General features: G+C 38.4%; 1 protein-coding gene across 1 annotated transcript in view; it reads right to left on the bottom strand.

Annotated features, from left to right (window-relative positions):
- The window catches only part of LOC139943183 (uncharacterized), a 30,293-nt gene extending 9,351 nt beyond the window's left edge, over nt 1-20,942 (bottom strand). The window contains exons 1-2 of the mRNA XM_071939998.1: nt 20,790-20,942; nt 2,542-2,636 (exon numbers count right to left, since the gene is read on the bottom strand). The gene's annotated coding sequence lies outside the window, so the exon portion shown is untranslated. The remainder of the gene's footprint in view (nt 1-2,541; nt 2,637-20,789) is intronic.
- Nucleotides 20,943-21,684: the final 742 nt, after the last annotated feature.

Raw genomic sequence — 21,684 nt, 5'->3', positions numbered from 1 at the left:
AGATTCAATCTGAATCACCCACACCGCAAATGAAGAGTGCACGAAATTGAGGCACGAACATATGTTATTGCTATAACTATAAAGGGAATCTGAAAAAAAAATATCCCCGCGGTCTCACCCCAACCCACACAAACCAATGACGCAACCGTCAGAACGGCTTCCTCGGTTACCCCAAATATATCCACCCACCACACAATCTACGGTCAACCCAACTGACGGAGATATTCTTACACTGACATGGGCCCCGCCCATACACCTTGCACAAATTTTTGTTTAGCAAACCTATGGTATCAAGTCAACAGTCTCAAAATGTCACTGAATTGGACAGCGCCATCATTTATTGACCATCTGTCCAACAAACTCCATGGTGAATGCACAGTGTGCTTCAAATTGGACTGACTTGCTTGGATCACAAATGTTAATCAGCCACCTGACCACGTTGTACCTTCGTGTCAAAACTATCACAATGCAAAGCTCTGAACGAGTTAAAATACTCAGCACTCAGTAAAAAACAATGGACTTTTCCCATTCACATGACAAGAATTGCTGTCCTTTGTATGCCATAATAAATACACTGGTTTTATACTACCAACCCCTCCTCATTACTCGTTACCAAGTAAGGTTTTATGCTAATAATTATTTTGAGCAATTACCAATAGTGTTCATTGCCTTTAAAAACATAAATGTAAAGCATTGGTAGGGCTTGTTTAAGTGTGCCAATCGTTGGTTTGTAATTTAATATATTTTTTAATATGTCATTTAGCACAATCAATAATTAGGCAGCGCAGGGACGTCGTATGCGAATGGGCAACGCGCACGTAAAGCGCACGCGCCGCCATGTAAAAAAATCGCGGCAATGTGTGTTCTCTTAAAATTAAAATCGTTACATAGTCACGCACCATCTCAAACATGTCTGCGCCCAAGGTAGCTTCAAAACGCAGAGCAAGTTAACGCTCTAGTCAACATATATAGCTATATGGAGGAAACTTATGTGAGATTGTTTTAACAAATGTAGCGGTTGTCCACGCATAAAGAGCATTATTCAGTTGGGTTACACAATCTAAGAAACCTTACTGTCAGGAACGATACTGATTATCAAAAGATAAAAAGCTTTATTTTTGTTTCCAGAACCATGGTACTTCGACTTCAAGAAAAGTATTAATAATGCATTTCACTATCCTAAGTGCTGTACTTGTTACCAAATAAAACTGCAAAGTAAATAACCTTCACAGGCTTTACTAAACGTTTACAGACCCTATTACGTTATAATACCAACTAAACCAACATGCAACTACACGATTTTACGTCCACACTCTAAACAGACCAAAATCAGTGTGGCTTGTTTTCCGGTGTGGCGGTTTCAACTTTCCGCTGTGTTCAGTATTCCGAATGACCAAATACGGTAGCATTACGTCATGCGATGCCTGCGCACAGCAAGCGAAAGTAGTAAATTTTTAGTGCCGTATTGAGTTATCCGTTACCCTCCGGTAGTGGCAAACGCGTGGATCGTATGAGTTGTTTTTTTATGCAAGCAGAGTGTGACCTGCCTTAAGTTGTTCCTATGAATACATGTAAAGATAGGACAAGAGATTAAGTGACTACACAGAAAAGAATCGTAATATAAACAATGTGGGGTCACTGCTGAGAGAACTACATTACTCGCCAGGGTACTCGCGGCGGTATCTGAGAGGTCACCCGGAAAACCGAACACGCCGGAAAGCTAAAACCGTTCGAACGACGTGCAGCTATGACCGACTACGTCACCCGGAAAACTGAACACGGCGGAAGACTGAAACCGCCACACCGGGTCAAACTGACAAGCTTTTATGAAACTTTATGCCTGAGTTTGATTTCGGGATATTGACTCAAAGAATCGTCCCACTGGCCCTGTCGGCTTTGGCGCATACCAACCCGGTAACTGCTATACACTGCAAGAATTGGGGTGTTAAACAGGTTGACACCGTAGGTGTTCTCATAATATAGACATCGAAGAGGGAACCAAAATGTACACCATATAGGGTGTTAAAATAACATTAAATTCTACCCAAACAACTACATTTGGTGTTAGTTTATCACCATGTGATGTTAGTCTTGTTTCTCTCTTTGGTGTGTATAAGTGACAACAACCCAGACGTAAATTTTAACACCCGAGTTTTTGCAGTGTGTAAGAATCTTTAACCTGTGACCTTTGGTTTCCTACAACCATGTAATCCTCAACAACATTAAAGAGTTGTGTTTCAATAGCCAAAAATGAAATAATAAGATATCTCTTTAATAGTCTTTAGCGCACGTATCTACCTAACAAGGTACTCAAGGCGCTGAGTTATACAAACTTTCAGAAAGTTAGGTTATTGAGGTGATGAATTCAGAGACCCAATTATGTAGCACCTTATAAGGGTTTACAAGGTGCTACGGCGCATACAACAGCCACACCCAAAATAGCCTGCGTATAACTAGTCATAATGCGTTTTGTCAAAAGAGCGTGTGCAGTTCATTGCGATATTGATCATACCATTAGACCAAGGGAAAGTAAACTCTTACCTGTTGTTAAGTGTGTCTACCAATGCTAATTTTGCACAGTTGAATCTCTGCTGAACTTTACAAAAGTGGATAACTGGCGGCAACAACGACGAATTCTGTACGAGAAACAACATTGATAATGTTCAAAACAGTGCACTTCTTTACCAAACCGTACTTCCAAATAATCAACTTTATAAACGTGTATGGGAACAAAAATGACAGATGAATTTCAACATTTCCAAGTGCTACGCCATGCAAATCACCCACAATTAAAACAAAATCGACGCATCATACAATTTGAGAGACTCAACACTAGACAAAATCATCAACCACACATATCTAGGGGTAGAATTAAACAACAAATTAAGCTGGGCCAATCACATCCAGAAAGCTACCTTAAAAGCAAATCGTATTCTCGGTCTATTGCGCAGAAATCTCTACAGCTGTTCGCCCAAGGTCAAAGAAAGAGCCTACAAGACACTGGTAAGACCACGCCTAGAGTACTGCTCATCAATATGGGATCCTCACCAAAACACCTACAACTAGACATTAGGTGTTTGTGAACAAACACAAAGCTGTTCCGTGTTGTTTTTCTTTGATTTTGTGCCTCAATGACCAAGGAGTTATATCTGAAAAAAGTTTTGAAAAATGTTTCGTAGTTCTTGAGATATGGTCCCACATCCGGTTGACCCAGAAGTTGGGGTCAAATTGAGGTCACTTTTTTTTCTCCTATCCCCAAGGAGTTTTAAACTACAAACACATTGAAAATCGGCCCGGTACTTCTTGAGATATGGTGTTAAAAAAATTTCCAAATTAAATATGCAAATGAGCGTCACGCGGTTAATTAGTTAAGAATTTAAAGTCATAATTACATGAAGAACTGACCTTAGTTCTTATCTGTAATTTCAGACATGATTTTAACTCTTTTCACGTTATGGTTTAGGAGAGGCTGAAACAAAAAACTTGTACAGATTAATGCTTTGGTTGTCTTCCATTAATATTTTTACTGGTCAATAGAGGGCGGTATGTTAGATGATTGGTCGTACTATCGACATCTCCTTGTTACTAGTCAAATGTTCAGTTTAAAAACAGGTTAAAAATCGGCCCGGTACTTCTTGAGATATGGTGTTACAAAGATTTTCCAATTAAATATGCAAATGAGGGTCACGTGGTTAATTAATCAAGACTTTAAAAACAAAAATACATTAGGAGTTAAGCTTAGGTCCTAGTCTTTAATTTTGATATCTGATATAACTCTTTTCAAGTTATGGTTTAGGAGAATAGGCTGAAACAAAAAGCGTTTAGAGTCTTCCATTAAATATTTTTACCGTCAATAGAGGGCGGTATGTAAGATGAGTGGTCTGTACTAGACTATCAACATCTCCTGGTTATTACTAGTCAAAATGTTCAGTTGAAATTTTTATCTCAAAGTTCAGTTAAAAAGTTTAATACGTGTAAATTAAACTAATATTTGACTCAGGATTGTTTGATTTGTTGGTTTCTTAACGGCCACCAAACTCTGCGCTTTAAAAGCGTTTAAAAAATTATTAATGCTATAGTTGTCTTCCATGATATATTTTTACCGTCAATAGAGGGCGGTATGTAAGATGAGTGGTCTGTACTAGACTATCAACATCTCCTGGTTATTATTAGTCAAAATGTTCCGCTGAAATGTTTATCTCAAAGTTCAGTTAAAAAGTTTAACAAATGTAAATTAAACTAATATTTGACTCAGGATTGTTTGATTTGTTGGTTTCTTAACGGCCACCAAACTCTGCGCTTACTGTGCAAGCACGGAATACAAAGTGCGAGCTTGGAGGCACACAAACAAAATTAATCCCTGCTTAGTAGTCTATTTCACTCGACGTAAGCGCAGAAAACACTGCTTCTGCTTAGCACTGAATATTTGCTTCCAGAGCAGAGCATAGTGGGCCCATTCGCACACGATTTTTCAGTATGCAAGTTCCCATCATGATAGGCCTAGGTGACTAGTGAAATTTACTACTCAACTATAGTCGCACCTCAAACCCAACTACGACACTTGTCGAGATAAATAAGGGATTTCAAGATTTGTGCCGCAATGTGCTGCAAGCGCAACATAAATTTTGTTTCACCAAACAGGTAGTCAGGAATAGTTTTGTAGTCAATGTGTGGGCATGATTATAATGGAGTAGAGAAACACAGTAGTCGCGACTCAAATAATAGAGAAGTTTCGCGAGTGTACAGATAAACATACAGATACCGATACGTCGACACTTTGTGTGTTCAAGTGACGCGTATCCACGTCTATCGTATTTTGCATATACGTTCGTACAGGATACGGGAGCTTATATTTCCAAAAATATTTCCAACGGAAATCGTGCTTGATATAGATATAATTTGTTTAGTCATTTGCTAGCAAAAAGATGAGAAAATGTAGTGTATAAAACATGGGGTCTCTAATCGGTCATACGTATGTCAGAAATACACTCATGATGAATGCGAGCGCACTCAAGTGAAACATACCTATAGTTTGCGAAACAAAATTCAACACATGGCTGATGTGAACGGTTACCGTTATCAAATCCGTATCTGTATCCGCACGCTTGCGAAACCTCTTTAATAATTTGTAGTCGCGACTTTAACACTTAAGCACACTAGTCGCCCCGGCCTACTTTTGCACAACTAATTATAAAGCACGGTTGTCGATCCTGTGAATGCAAATCAACATTTTTAAGTCACTGTTTTTGTAGTGACAGTTTTACAGGAATTGAGCAATTAGTCAACTGTAGTAATTTTGTTGTTGCGAATTGTGACGCTCAACAGCACATTCCCTGCTAAGCCGTTAATTACGCTTAGCGTAAGCACAATTCCTTGATTCTGTAAGCGCTGCGTTTCTTCGGTTAAAAAGTCATTGGCACAGGACCAGACCAAACAGCACATAGCTTTTAAAGCACAAAAAGCAGCTAAACACAGCAAATACCATTCCTCATTTTGTACAAGTCTTGAATCCAGGTATTCTGCTCAATTTCTGCATTTTTATAAAGCAAAATGTTTTGCCTGTTTATTATAAGCAGCTCTATATACGAATGACCCCATCATCAACCACAAGAGAAACGTCAGCATGATAAACTCGCTGCTTTTATGTATTCCTGCTTCACCCGTAAATGAGTCAAAACCCCAGGCGTTCTATTTTTCGTCCTCCACGCTCGTCGCCTGAAACAAACCCGGTCAACTCGGTCCCAAACCAACTCGGTCCCAGTCATACGTTGACAGTTTTTTCACTCATTTCTCGAAAACGAACCCGGTCAACTCGGTCCCAAACCAACTCGGTCCCAGTCATACGTTGACAGTTTTTCACTAATTTCTCGAAAACTACAACACCTCAGCAAGTATTATTTTAAAGGAAGCTTTCAACTGTCATCATCTTCAAACTGTTTAAGTTTAGTGTAATTCTGTGGACACCATGGTATGTCGTCGTCGTCAAAAACGTACCTCTATTTATTTACGCGCGTTCGTTCAACGAAAACCCTATGCCTTCGTGTACGTCCAGAACTCGGTTAGGAAACGAAAAAACAGACACTGCGCTGTGGTCCAGAACGTATGTAGAAAAACAAGAAAAAGAGACTTGAGTAGACTCCTCTCAAGAAGCCACAACTAATGATAGGTACATACGGAATCGCATTTACCATAGAGAATGTTTAACAATAACATGGAAGCGACTACATCCAGTTATGTTCAAACGCGTAGACTCATCTCAAGTAGTCACAACTCATGATAAGTACATACTGTATGGCATTTACCAAAGAGAATATTTAACAATGACATGGAAGCGACTGCATCCAGTTATACTCAAATGAAGATTACGTGGTTAATTAATTAACATTTTATTTTTTTTTACATTTACAGTAAAGCCTATGTTCTAAGCTACAATTTGGTGTAATACACTCACTCTTTCGTATTATGGTTTAGGAGATTAGGAATAAACAAGAAACGTGTACAAATGCAATGGGGTTTTAGGCGGAAACAAAGAATAATAATAAAAACTAGACATCAAGTGTTTGTGAACAAACACAGAGCTGTTCCGTTTTTAATTTTCAATGTTCAAGGGGTCTATAAATGAATAGAAACTGAAGATTGGTTGCATGGTTCTTGAGATATGGTCCCACTTCCGGTTGGCCCGGAAGTAAAGGTCAATTTGGGGTCAAGGTAATCCAATTTCAATCTTTAGAGCTCAATTAAAGGGTCTATAACTGAAAAGAACTTTAACATTGGTTGTGCAGTTCTTGAGATAAGGTCCCACTTCCGGTTGACCCGGAAATAAAGGTCAACATGGGGTCATACCTACCCGATGCGATTGTCCAATGCCAAAGGAGCCCGTAACTGAAAAAAGTCTGAAAATCGGTTGGGTTGTTTTTGAGATAAGGTCCAACTTCTGGTTGACCCGGAAACAAAGGTCAACATGGGGGTCTTAGTTTCAAAGTTAATTTAATCCTAAGTAGTTTATAACTAAAAAAAGTTTGAAAATCGGTTGTGTTGTTCTTGAGAAATGGTCCCACTTCCGGTTGACCCAAAAGAAGAGGTCAAAATGGGGTCACGGATTTTCCCCAACAAAATTTAATGCCTTAGGAATCTATAAATAAAGAAAAAAATTAAATCGGTTGTGTAACTCTTCAGATATGGTCGCGGATACCCGAGGCAATTCTCCTATGACTAATGAGTCTAATACTGAAAAAAACTTTGAAATCGGCCGTACACTTTTTGAGATATAGTGCTGCAAAGAAAAAGTCATTAAAGCTTCTAATTAGCATAAATTAACCAGTGATGACGTCACAGTCTTAAAATTGTATTTTTCGTACTAATAAATTTCATAAGGTACACGATGGTATGCAACTTACCCCAATCCAATGCCTTGTGCAAAATCTCAATTTTGTATTGCATTAACCGTTGTAAGCTATTGCAATGTGTTGAATTTGACTGCATCCAGTTTATGAGGTACTACGTTGTACCCATGATGCCAAGATTTTTAATTAATCGTTAATTATAGACGCACTTTGATTGATTTTAATGGACTGAAACATCTCTTATTAGAATCAGTTACTCCAATCCCCAAGGAGTCTATATCTACAAGCAGTCTGTTAAACGGCCGTGTAATTCTTGAGATACGGTGCTACAAAGAGTTCCCAATTAAATATGCAAATATGGGTCACGTGGTTAATTAATTCAAATTAAAAAAAAAATTGGTCGGTGGTTTGATGTTTGATCTAGTACAAGTTGTTTTCACATATCTCTTAACCACCAAACTCTGCGCTTATGATCACCATTTTTCGCTTACTGTAATTTTAAACATCATATCATGTCATGCATGCACACAGGTTATGTTGGGCTTACAATTGAGAAAAAGAAAAGGCAACACTATCGATATAGAGATAAGAATCAAACTTAAATATTACAAAAAGAAATATATTTTTAGTTTTGGGGAATAAAAAAAAAATTGATATCGGACGAAGATTCGAACTCGCAACTCTTTGATGTGTAGTCGCGACTGATGACCACTAGGCTAGAAGGGCACGAAGCAAAAATTGTGGGTTTTTACATGTGTGCATCAACAGAGGGGATTATGATTCGGCGAATAATTCTCGTTTCATGATTTTGCGACAATTGTCACTAAATATGAACTGTTAAGTATTAATATAACTATTAAGTATGGTTGAAATGTAGTATTAGATGCCTTTAGGGTTTTTTGACGACGACGTCGATGTCGTTAAAAACCCCTATCTGATTACGCACGTTCGTTTTAACGAAAACCCATGCACAGAGTAATTGGTCCAGAACGCGGTTAGAAAAACAAGGACAAATTTAACGCACGTTCTAACGAAAATCCCAAACCTCCGTACGTTGTGCGTGTACAGAGTAATGTGTCCAGAACGCGGGTAGGAAACAAAATAGTATAGACTCCTCTCTAGAAGTAAACAACTCATAGAGGTACATACTGTGTTGTATTACCAAAGAGAATATTTCACAATAACATGAAAGTGACTGCATCAAGTTTACAAATTAAAAATTCAAATGAAGACCACGTGGTTAATTAATGAAGAATTGTTACACTTTTTTATGAGAGTAAAGCTTAGGTTCTAAGCTTCAATTTGATATATGATTTAACTATTTTATCCTAATACTTTAGGAGTAGTGGCCTAAACAAAAACGCCGTACAAACGCTATGGGGTTTTAGGCGGAAACAAAGAATAATAATAGTAATAATAATAATAATAATAATAATAATAATAAAAATAATAAAAATCTAGACGAAAACAATAGCTGTTCCGACTGGATCGGAACAGCTAACAATAAAAATCTAGACGAAAACAATAGCTGTTCCGACTGGATCGGAACAGCTAAAAATCAGTTGGAATAACAATAACAATAGAAAAGATAGCGTCAGCAACCTGATATCACAACTCGACTGGGAACAACTTGAACACCGGCGGGCCATCCAACGCTTGTCACTCCTTTACAACTCCGTTCACAAGCTTATTGCCATAGACACTGATTCATACCAGACCAAATCGCACACGGGAAGGGTTGGAACTAGACAACAGGCTGCAACTGCCTTCATCAAGCCTTCTGCAAACAAAGACTGTTACAAATTCTCCTACCTCCCAAGATCCTTTGCAGAATGCAACAAACTACCGCAGGATATTCGCGACGCACCAACTATTAGTATTTTTAAGAGTAAACTTCAAGCTATGGATATGGGTAACATCATCAGGGGGGCCCACTTCATGTAAATCATTGCTGCTCAGTCACCTGCACGTGTACATCCCGATATGTGGAGATTGTGCAGTTAACCAACAGAACCAGAATAAAGTTGTGGAAGTTTCATACAACTAGAAAACCCAACCTTGTTAATATTGTCCAATATTTCATCGGGTCATTATACCGTATCAAGTGGTCATTATACCGTATACTAAGGTGGCTTGTTGCAACCAAGTCATTAGTTACGTTTGAATTTGTTCAGACCCTACAGTACGATGCCCACCCTTTCAAATTAACACGAATGTCATTGATAACTGCATGCAGTAGACCGTCGGCAAACGTGTACATTGTATACCTAATTTTGTCATGTTGATTTCATACGTTTGCTAAAGTTAACAACATTTCCAGAGGTTGCATTGCTTGTTTTGTTTTGTTTAATGGTCATTGGTATGTTAAATCGCACTTGTCAAAGAGTTTCACCTGTTTCTGAAAGAAACAAACTGAACGAGTAATTAACTAAAATTAGTTTTGTTCTTCTACTAGGTTAGATTGACAATTTATTCTGGAAAGTTTAAATTTTTTGTTTAAAGCCATTGGACACTTTTGGTAAACAGTGATGTCCAAGGCCCACACTTCGTGTATCACAACTTCTTATATAAAGTAACAAACCTATTGAAATTTAGGCTCAAATGGTCATCGGAGTCGGGAGAAAATAACGGGAAAATCAACCCTTGTTTATGCACGTTGTGCAGTGTCATGACATGTGTTTAAAATAAATCCGTAATTCTCGTTATCGAAAATTTATATTGTTTTAATGTTTTCTCAAAGCATTTCATGGAATAAATTATGTTCCGAAAGTGTCAAATGGCTTTAACGGGCAATGTCATTAAACCAATTTTAGTTTGGAGGCGTTTACAAAATAAATAGGTTAAACATCTTCAAACCAATAAATGCCAAACTTCTAAACACAAAGCATTGACCAATTAATCGAAACACAAATTGCCGGCACGGTTACACCCCCATGTCTCGACATATTGATGTTTACATATCCCCTGTCTCGACACTCCTGGTGTATCTTCATAATAACCTAATAACACTACGTCTAATGTGTAAATGAATGAACATAGGTGTGTCGGAACGACATAAGCATATGTTTTCGTATTTCAAGTATTTGAAGTATTGGTTGAAGTTTCAATTTCATTTAACAAGTGGTGCACGCTGTATGACGAAATATTTGTTTCAATGAAATCTGGCCGGTGTGTTTATGGAACTCAGTCTTGTAATAATTGATGCAATCATCAACAAAACATTTAGTATTCGCTGGCTTTATGGCATACTACTGGGGTAGTTACATCTAGTTGTTGTATTTGAATGACTGTGTTGTTCCAAAAGAAAGAGGAACACATAAACAAACAAAGGAAAACAGCACAGCTCATACAAATAAATAAATAATAAACTTGAATGTATGCACGTGGTAGATATGGAACACCCTTCCACTGTTCTTCCAATACCCTTGTCACTTTGCCAAAACTGTATAGGCCTACCTGATCATTATATTCCCTAATGATCGTAGATGTGCACTAATTTGTGTTCCTTTATCAGTGTGAACCATATCGCTAGACTAATGCCAATCCAAGTACGACCGATTTTGTTTGCTTTGTCAGAAGTGACATAAAGTCCGGCTATTAGGACAATGGCTCGTTACGTCTCAGGTAAACAAAAACAATGTTGGTAAATTTAAATGGAAATTGTTCAAAATGCCATGGATCATTAACTATGAACTATAAATAGGCTAAGCTGTTAGCTTTTAATTGGTGACGTGGCCGTATTTTCCCTTGCAACCAGCGACACTTGACAACCGCCATTTTGCAACCTACAACATTTGGTTCTAAGACTTAGCGGACTGTGTCTTGTCAGACGCAAACAAAATCACAAATCAAAATACATTGCTACAAACCCTCATAGTTATAATGTTGTGACCCTTTCATTATTTGTATATGTGTACATTTATTTTTAATTCCTGTAAAATATCTACAAAATGCAGATATAACTTAACCGGTATTCATTATTGAAAATATTACAAAATAACGAATATTTATTAATACCATGTATATTTCCACTGATAAATTAAAGAACTTGTCTTCTGTTAACTTAGTGACCGAAACATGTCTTTAGAAAAATTAGTTATCGGAAAATGTTCTTAGTTCGGGGCACACGATTTTTTCACGATAAAAATATTCGTCAATAATCTGGAAGCGATTACAATAGCATCAACATTGATTTATCAGTTTATTTTACAATACATAACTTAAATGATGACTTAAACAGAAGACAACATGTGCAAGTCAAGAAAACTATTTGACATTTAGTTCGAACCGTATATAATCAATTCAAAACAACCGAATGCAACGGTGCCGGTAAAATTGTAATTATACCAAGCAAAACCTTTGGTGGTGGGCGGGGGGGGGGGCTAACATCCTTACTCGCAGCTAGAGCTGAATTGCGACGGACGCGGCTGCAACGTGTTTGGGAAGCAGGCATGCAAGGGCGCCTCTGGCTGCCAGCCACATCAACCCATTATGACCACGGAACACAGTCAAGATCGAAATTGTTATCTTTTTCCTAGCCTTGCTCAAGGCAGTCGCATTATTCACTCCGAAAAGACACCGCTGTAAACCCACCATATACACCGTCACATCGCTCAACGCACACCGTACGACTACTGTGCACAAGTCATTCGCACTCGTACCACTAACCCGCATGCGGAGGCCGTGCATGCGGATAGTGTACGGGGCATCGTGCGATGGGGTTACACACATTTTACGCACAGTGTTTACGGTTTTATACAGCGGCGGTCTTTTTTTCGGAGTGAATAATTCCACTGCCTTGAGCAAGGCTAGATTTTTCCCAAGGGAGAAAAACCGATGGTCTGGAAAACCCTCGTGACACAACATATAACCAACGCACAACTCAACTCACTTATGGCCCAGGCCGGGAATCGACCACACAAGCGAACCATGCCACCCTAACAAATGGTTTGATTAAACTTTGTTTCTGAGTTCAATTTGGGGATGTTAAAATTTGTCCTATCAATCTCGGTGGCTTTGGCACATACTGACCAGAGACTTCTTCAGGGGCATTTGATCAGTGACATTGGGTTTCCTATGCACACTTTTACAACAATGTGTTTTGGTTTCCCAAATAGCCTGACTACAACTTCCAGAACGCAATTCGTTACTTGAGCGTGTACTGATCCTTACAATACACTGGTCTGAATCATGATATATATTTGTTTCCACAACAATATCAACAATAACAATAACCAGTTTTTCAAAGCGCTTCCAACATCATTACCCCTGGTCACTGGGCCTTAATTAATTCCTTAAAGGGACACACCGGCTCACCGTTTACCCAATATTTAGGGGTGAAGAATCATAACTAACGTTTTTATAGATGGTTGCTGTAAAAAAAAAGTCATCAAAATGACACGTAATTAGCGAAAAATTATAAAACAAAAAAAAGCGGTAAAAGGCCAGCGTATACGTGTTTCCAGCCGTTGCAACTGTCAACTTTGTGACATTGTCGCACAATGTTGCAAATAGACTGGTGTTTTGTTTATAGCAGCGTTTAACTATGACGCAGCATAGGGATCCATGTATTATAATCAACCAACATAAATAACAACAGCAGGCAAATCCTTCGACGATGGAGGTAGACCTTCGTGCTTCGACGTACATCCAATGATCGTCACGAAGAACACAGAGAAATTAACCCAGAATATGAAGGGACAGTGACAAGTCAATAAAGCATTCCTGGCCCCAATAAACTAGGCCTACTACCGCATAGCCATGATGCAGTTTGGAATGCGATCGAGGTGTCACGTGCCCCAACGTGCCAGGACCTAATTTCATAATGCCTGCATAATGGCACAAGCATTTTGCTTAGCAAAAAAAAATAGTTTTGCATAGCAGAAACTTATTACCAGCCAAATTTAAATTAAATTCGAAAAATTGTAGCTGGTGCCCAACTAAATTTTTAAATAGTAAAGACATTTTGTAAGCAGTATTTTCTGCTAAACAGATGAAACTGAACAATGGATTCTGCTATTCACAGTGAATTTTTTTTTTCTCCGGGGAAGGGAATCTTGATGGATTCAAAAGCATCCTTGTGGGAATGTATTTTGAAACGTAAGCGTAGCTGCAAATACTGAAACGTAAGCCTAGCTTGACTCAGGATTGAAAGCGTACATTTTGGTTACAGCGTTACTGGAACCTGAACGTATCTTGGATTGTATAGCTTGGAAGAAGCTGCGTAGCTTGGAACGTTACCATATATTTTGTAACGTAACCATATTTTGGGAACGTTAGCATATCTTGGAACGTGCGCGTAGCTGGGTATTTTGGAACGTAAACGTAGCTGCGTATGGAACGTGTTGAAAGCGTACTTTTTTGTTATAAGAGCGTGTATAATAAGTGTAGCTTGACTCGGGGTTGAAAACGTGTGTGTTGCTATTATAGCGTAACTTGAATGAAAGTAAGCGTATAGCTGAGTAGCTGCGTAGCTTGGAACGTAACCAAATAATACCTCAACAATCTCAAAAACACTTCATTCACAGAATCAAAAAAATAATGTTTTTTTTTTTTTTTACCAAAGTTATGCTTTGAGGGAATTTTGTTTTAACATTATTTTTGATTCAACCTTTTATACAACATTCTTATTCAACTGTTTTTTTTACAATCGGGGGCTCCGTTTTTTTTTTTTTGTTTTTTTTTCTTCTTCTTCATAAAACATTTGTTTAAGCTACTCACACAAAAACACTGTCATTGTAACAAAATGCGGTATCCCTACCTTTTGACATCATCAATCTTTTTTAATTACCTGAAAACTCCTAACAAAAATAAATTAGAAGCCATGAAACAGAACAGAGCATTAAATTGGAACGTTGCGATCATAGGAAATAACGGAATCGACACGAGGTGTACCGACTGACAAACCCACGATGACAAACATGTACTTTGATGTCTTGCTCCCAACCCCTCCCAAGCTCACGGCGAGACCCGCCAGCTGGGAGTTCATAGCGCCAGCGATTACACCTCCAGCCCCTCCCCCCCCCCCCGATACACGTCATGTGCAAGACGTAATATGTTCCAGGCATTATGTTCCGATTGCTCCCATGCCGAGGCGCTGTAAAACACGCTTCCGTTGCACAGACTCTCTGAATAAGAATCTTGCGTCCCTTTTGTCATAATTATTTACAATTTTTACCCGCAACCTGTAAACATAGTCTCTTTTGTCAAATATTCATAAATAATTCTAACCAAAAATTTGAACATTTGGTTTAGTAATTTATTTTTATACGGCTGTAAGTAAAGCTATCTCCGAAAGTCACGTGGGTTATCCGAACCAAAAAAGTGGTCCGGATAACCCACGTGACCTTCGTTTTAAAAAAAATGCGTTAAAACTGCAAAATTTGATGGTTTCTTTTAGCAACTATTCTTCTCCATTCCTGGAAGACCTTTAGAATCATGTTTCAGTATTTTCTGTAGCCTAAATAGCCCAACGAAGCCGGTGTGTCCCTTCAAACCATCTCAGCTCCCTGGTGGTGAGTACGCAGCCTGTGAAACATGCGCTACTCGGCTAAATCAATCACAAGAACCATCTCTGCCCTCACATGTACCCATTTACATCTAGGTGGAGAGAAGTAGTTATAGTGAAGTGTCACGCACGGACTTCGAACCCACACTCTGCTGAACAGAAGCACCACAGATTGAGTTCGGTGCTCTTATCCACTCGGCCATGACACCCTCAACGCCTGACCTGTCAGATTTTATACTATTTGGTCGCATGTATCATTGAACATAACATAGACCGGGTGGTGTTTTTGGGCTTGCAGTAACACCTTGCTGGGTAGATTATGTTCATTGAGAAAGTGTATTGCTGAAAATTCTTCTTCTTTTTGGTGTTACCGCAAACAAATTTGATACCTCACCATGCTTTGCCTCAAATCACAAAATATCATCTTATGGACGCACCGGCTGAATTGGGCTGGTTGGACTACAATAGACTTAGATATGATTTCAAATGTCTTCAAGGAACGGGGAATAACAGGCTCTAAACAAATCATCAGATTTAGCCCTTTTTGCATACAAAAAACCTAGAGTCGCGTGATAGTTAGAACCACAAAGTGGTTCTAATAATCACATTGACCATCCGAGTTAGTTTCCAGCCGTAGGAAAACTAACTTGCTGAACTAAGTTTAATTATTTTGTTTACAATTATTCATGAGTATTAACAACAAATACTATGCAATCAGATTATGGATACAAAATCGTAAATAATGGTCAAAAATCGAACGTAAGATTATAACATTCAGAGACTCCGTGAATAAACGGAAGCTTATTGTATCGCCCCATGGCTTGGAGCAATCGGAACGTAAGCCTTGGAGCGTACCGCCCATGCCGTGTCTCGTGGGGGCTGGATGTGTAAACCAGGGCGCTATGAACTCCCAGCTTGCGTTGCGGGTCTAGCCATGAGCTTGTGAGGGGTTGGGAGCCATACATCAAAATACATGTTTGTTATTGTGGGTTTGTCAGTCGGTACACCACACTTGTTGAATCCGTTATTATTTTATTATGATCGCAATTTTCCAAACGTGTTTTTGTTACGAGTTTCCAGGTAATTAAAACAGATTGATGTTTTCAAAACGTAATGATACCGCTGTTTGTTATTTTGTCGGTGTTATTGTGAGAGTAGCATAATAAACAATGTTTTATAAACAACAAATAACAAATAACGGAGCCCATCAATCGTAAAAATGACAGGTAAATAAGAACCTTTTATAGAACGTTAAAGACTCTGGACACTATTGGTAATTGTCAAAGATCAGTCTTCTCACTTGCTGTATCTCAACATTATGTATAAAATAACAAACCTGTGAAAATCTTAAAAAGTTGCGAGATAATAATAAAAAAAAAAAAAAAACCTTGTCACACAAAGTACGCTTTCAAAAAAATAATGTTTTATTTTTTTTGACAAAGTTATGCTTTGAGGGATTTTTGTTTTAACATTATTTTTGATTCAACCTTTTACACAAAATTCTTATTCAACTGTTTTTTTTACAATCGGGGGCTCCGTTTTTTTTTTTTTTTTTTTTTTTCTTCTTCTTCATAAAACATTTGTTTAAGCTACTCACACAAAAACACTGTCATTGTAACAAAATGCGGTATTCCTACGTTTTGACATCATCAATCTTTTTTAATTACCTGAAAACTCCTTACAAAAATAAATTAGAAGCCATGAAACAGAACAGAGCATTAAATTGGAACGTTGCGATCATAGGAAATAACGGAATCGACACGAGGTGTACCGACTGACAAACCCACGATGACAAACATGTACTTTGATGTCTTGCTCCCAACCCCTCCCAAGCTCACGGCGAGACCCGCCAGCTGGGAGTTCATAGCGCCAGGGATTACACCTCCAGCCCCCCCCCCCCCCGAGACACGTCATGTGCAAGACGAAATATGTTCCAAGGCTTATGTTCCGATTGCTCCCATGCCGAGGCGCTGTAAAACACGCTTCCGTTGCACGGACTCTCTGAATAAGAATCTTGCGTCCCTTTTGTCATAATTATTTACAATTTTTACCCGCAACCTGTAAACATAGTCTCTTTTGTCAAATATTCATAAATAATTCTAACCAAAAATTTGAACATTTGGTTTAGTAATTTATTTTTATACGGCTGTAAGTAAAGCTATCTCCGAAAGTCACGTGGGTTATCCGAACCAAAAAAGTGGTCCGGATAACCCACGTGACCTTCGTTTTAACAAAAATGCGTTAAACTGCAAAATTTGATGGTTTCTTTTAGCAACTATTCTTCTCCATTCCTGGAAGACCTTTAGAATCATGTTTCAGTATTTTCTGTAGCCTAAATAGCCCAACGAAGCCGGTGTGTCCCTTCAAACCATCTCAGCTCCCTGGTGGTGAGTACGCAGCCTGTGAAACATGCGCTACTCGGCTAAATCAATCACAAGAACCATCTCTGCCCTCACATGTACCCATTTACATCTAGGTGGAGAGAAGTAGTTATAGTGAAGTGTCACGCACGGACTTCGAACCCACACTCTGCTGAACAGAAGCACCAAAGATTGAGTTCGGTGCTCTTATCCACTCGGCCATGACACCCTCAACGCCTGACCTGTCAGATTTTATACTATTTGGTCGCATGTATCATTGAACATAACATAGACCGGGTGGTGTTTTTGGGCTTGCAGTAACACCTTGCTGGGTAGATTATGTTCATTGAGAAAGTGTATTGCTGAAAATTCTTCTTCTTTTTGGTGTTACCGCAAACAAATTTGATACCTCACCATGCTTTGCCTCAAATCACAAAATATCATCTTATGGACGCACCGGCTGAATTGGGCTGGTTGGACTACAATAGACTTAGATATGATTTCAAATGTCTTCAAGGAACGGGGAATAACAGGCTCTAAACAAATCATCAGATTTAGCCCTTTTTTGCATACAAAAAACCTAGAGTCGCGTGATAGTTAGAACCACAAAGTGGTTCTAATAATCACATTGACCATCCGAGTTAGTTTCCAGCCGTAGGAAAACTAACTTGCTGAACTAAATTTAATTATTTTGTTTACAATTATTCATGAGTATTAACAACAAATACTATGCAATCAGATTATGGATACAAAATCGTAAATAATGGTCAAAAATCGAACGTAAGATTATAACATTCAGAGACTCCGTGAATAAACGGAAGCTTATTGTATCGCCCCATGGCTTGGAGCAATCGGAACGTAAGCCTTGGAGCGTACCGCCCATGCCGTGTCTCGTGGGGGCTGGATGTGTAAACCAGGGCGCTATGAACTCCCAGCTTGCGTTGCGGGTCTAGCCATGAGCTTGTGAGGGGTTGGGAGCCATACATCAAAATACATGTCTGTTATTGTGGGTTTGTCAGTCGGTACACCACACTTGTTGAATCCGTTATTATTTTATTATGATCGCAATTTTCCAAACGTGTTTTTGTTACGAGTTTCCAGGTAATTAAAACAGATTGATGTTTTCAAAACGTAATGATACCGCTGTTTGTTATTTTGTCGGTGTTATTGTGAGAGTAGCATAATAAACAATGTTTTATAAAGATACAAATAACAAATAACGGAGCCCATCAATCGTAAAAAGGACAGGTAAATAAGAACCTTTTATAGAACGTTAAAGACTCTGGACACTATTGGTAATTGTCAAAGATCAGTCTTCTCACTTGCTGTATCTCAACATTATGTATAAAATAACAAACCTGTGAAAATCTTAAAAAGTTGCGAGATAATAATGAAAAAAAAAAAAAAAACCTTGTCACACAAAGTTGTGTGCGTTCAGATGCTTGATTTCGAGACCACAAATTCTAAATCTGAGGTCTCGAAATCAAATTCCTTGAAAATTTACCCTTTCTTGAACACTACGTTACTTCAGAGGGAGCCGTTTCCCACAGTGTTTTATACTTTACCAAACCAATAGTGTCCACTGCCTTTATTAACACAAATAATGATACAACCAAATTCCCTAAAAGTAGAGTTTTGTCAAACAAAATATTAATTTTGAATTATGTGAATGAAATGTTACTTTGACAGTTTTGAGGTTATGATTTACCTGAGCAAGTGGAAGTTATTACTCGGCTATAGTCGCCCCTCAAATAGCTGGGACTTCGAGTAGTCGCAAAACTTGAACTCCCATTGTCCAACATGCATGGCGACATACTGTTTGCAGAAGGCGCAATAAAATAAAACTCGCACTGAAAGGATTGAAGGATTGTGTCGATGATGTCTACCTGGTGGTGTTTTGTAAAAAGTTGTTGTGAATAGTCGTGAGCGACAAAAGTGGTTAACCAATTCGTTCGCGACTACTTGTATAATACATAGTCCTAGCAGCACGATTAACCGAGTGAGTTGAATAGCGGTAGTCGCGACTCGACTAAGTAATCAAAAGCAGTCACCATTTCCCTTGAGTTGTTCCAAAAGATATGGTTACTTTCCAAGATATACGCAGCTACGCTTACATTCCAATATACGCTTTCGTTCCTTCAAGTTACGCTATAATTACATAAAAAGGTACGCTTTCAATCCCGAGTCAAACCATACGCTTGCATTCCAAGATACGCAGCTACGCTTACGTTCCAAGATACGCTTTCGTTCCTTCAAGTTACGCTTTAATTACATCAAAAGGTACGCTTTCAATCCCCAGTCATGCCATACGCTTACATTCCAAGATACGCAGCTACGCTTACGTTCCAATATATTCTTACGTTCCGTCAAGTTACGCTTTCATTTCATCAAAATGTACGCTTTCAATCCCGAGACAACCGACGTTTACGTTCCAAGATACGCCGCTACGCTTACGTTTCAAGATACACTTACGTTCTCTCAAGGACGCTTTCGAATCCCTCAAATTTCGCTTCCCTTCCCCCAATATGCTTTAAAAGTCTTTAATATTAATACCAGGGCTCACCAGTTTCATCTGTTTAGCAAAAAATGCTGACTAACAAAAAACAACTTTACTAGGCAAACAATTGTCCGGCACCAGCCACAAGTCCACAACATTTAAAATTAATTGAAGTAAAATTAGGCGGGTAACCAGATTCTGCTAAGCAATACTATTTTGTGCTGAGCAAACTGTTGTGCTAATACAGGCTTTATGAATTAGGGCCCTTGCACGTCGGGAGCATAGCCACGATCGCATTCAAAACTGCATCATGGCAATGCAGTAGTATGCCTAGTTTATTAGTGTCATGAATGCTTTATTTACTTGTCATTGTACCACCCTGCTTTGAATTTACCTGATGCGTGTATTTATGTTGGTTGTTTATAATACAATAACACATGTAAACGTAGGCTGGATCATTATGCTGCGTCATAGTAAAACGTTGATTTAAACAAAGCACCAGTCTACTCACAACATTGCGCGACAATGTCACGAAGATTTGGCAGTTGCAACGGCTGGAAAAGCGTTTACGCTGGCTATTTTACCGCTTTGCGTTTTTTAATCATGTTTTTGCCAATTACGTGATATTTTGAAGATTTTTTTTCAAGCAACCATCTAAACAAATTTGATTTATGATTAAACACCACTTAATTGCGTAAACGGTGAGCCGATGTGTCCCTTTAACAAACAGCTAGGCGGAATGTATGGAATCGGCTGCGACTACTGCTTTCCGTGTTGGATCGAATTCGAAGACAATCTACTCCGTGGTAATGTAATATATAGAGCAAGATAGTTTACCAAAAGAGTACGATAGAAAAGTCTCCTGAACTCCAACAAATCTACTCGTGGTTGTGTAATAATAGATAAAACGAGCACGATTAAGAAGTCTCCCGAAATCCAAATTATACGATTTGCAGAAACTGTTTACGGAAAATCAATCATACATTGAAACAATACCATACAATGCCTCAAATCTGATACAGGCCACGGTGTACATAGAGATTTACTTTAAGTTGTAGACGTTTTTTTGACTCAATACTCACTGCGTACAGCTGGATTTCTTTGCTGATCTTTCGGAATTGGCTGATTGATGGCACCAAAAAGGAATTCTGCTCGACCAAAAAAGAAACGTTAACAGGTAGGTCTTCACAAACAGTTCACTTCTTTCATAACCATAATTCCAAATAATCACTGATTAAAATTGCACTAGTTTCACACAACTGGAAAAACCCATCCGTACTAATAGCGTTCAAGGGTACAAACTCAAAGGGTCGTTTCTCAATCTAAGGTGGCCTGTTGTAACCATTGCAATTGTTGGAATATGATTCTACAAATAATGGTGAACAAAATCAATTTTGATAACTAATGATTAAATAATAAATTAGAAGGATTTGAAACTAGACGTTTCGATTAGAAGACGATCAGAGCATTCTGATTTAAACTTCCAGTTGAAACCCATGTTTCCTTTCAGAACGCGACTCAATTTTGAATTATAGTTGTATTGTGTTACCATAAACATTACTAAACTAAATAATTCATATATTTTCCTTATGATGTTGATGTTATTAACCAAAAAAAAAAAAAACATTAAGGGGCAGTTTACAAACAAATAAAACAAAAAGGCAACGTCATTTTAACAAATACTTGTTTCTAATCACTCTCCTATAAAATACAAAATGAAACTCTTGACCAATCTGTTGATGAACAAATTAGTTTAATAATATCAAACTAACCTTTGTGTAACAAAATACGATTAGGGAACGGCGAGTAAAATTTCAAAATTGCATTTAGACTCTTGGGCAGTTAGCCCCCCCCCCCCCAAACAAAGCTATATCAAACAATACTTCACATGACAGCTCACAATTATTTGTGTACCCGTGGTAGATATTGAGCTCCGTACATTCATGTACAGTCCAGAAGCCTTCATCACATGACCAT

The sequence above is a fragment of the Asterias amurensis genome, chromosome 10 (assembly GCF_032118995.1).
Source record: "Asterias amurensis chromosome 10, ASM3211899v1".
In the NCBI taxonomy this organism is placed as follows: Eukaryota; Metazoa; Echinodermata; class Asteroidea; order Forcipulatida; family Asteriidae; genus Asterias; species Asterias amurensis.
The sequence above is the reverse complement of the archived record's forward strand: the minus strand, read 5'-3'. Positions and strand labels throughout refer to the sequence as shown.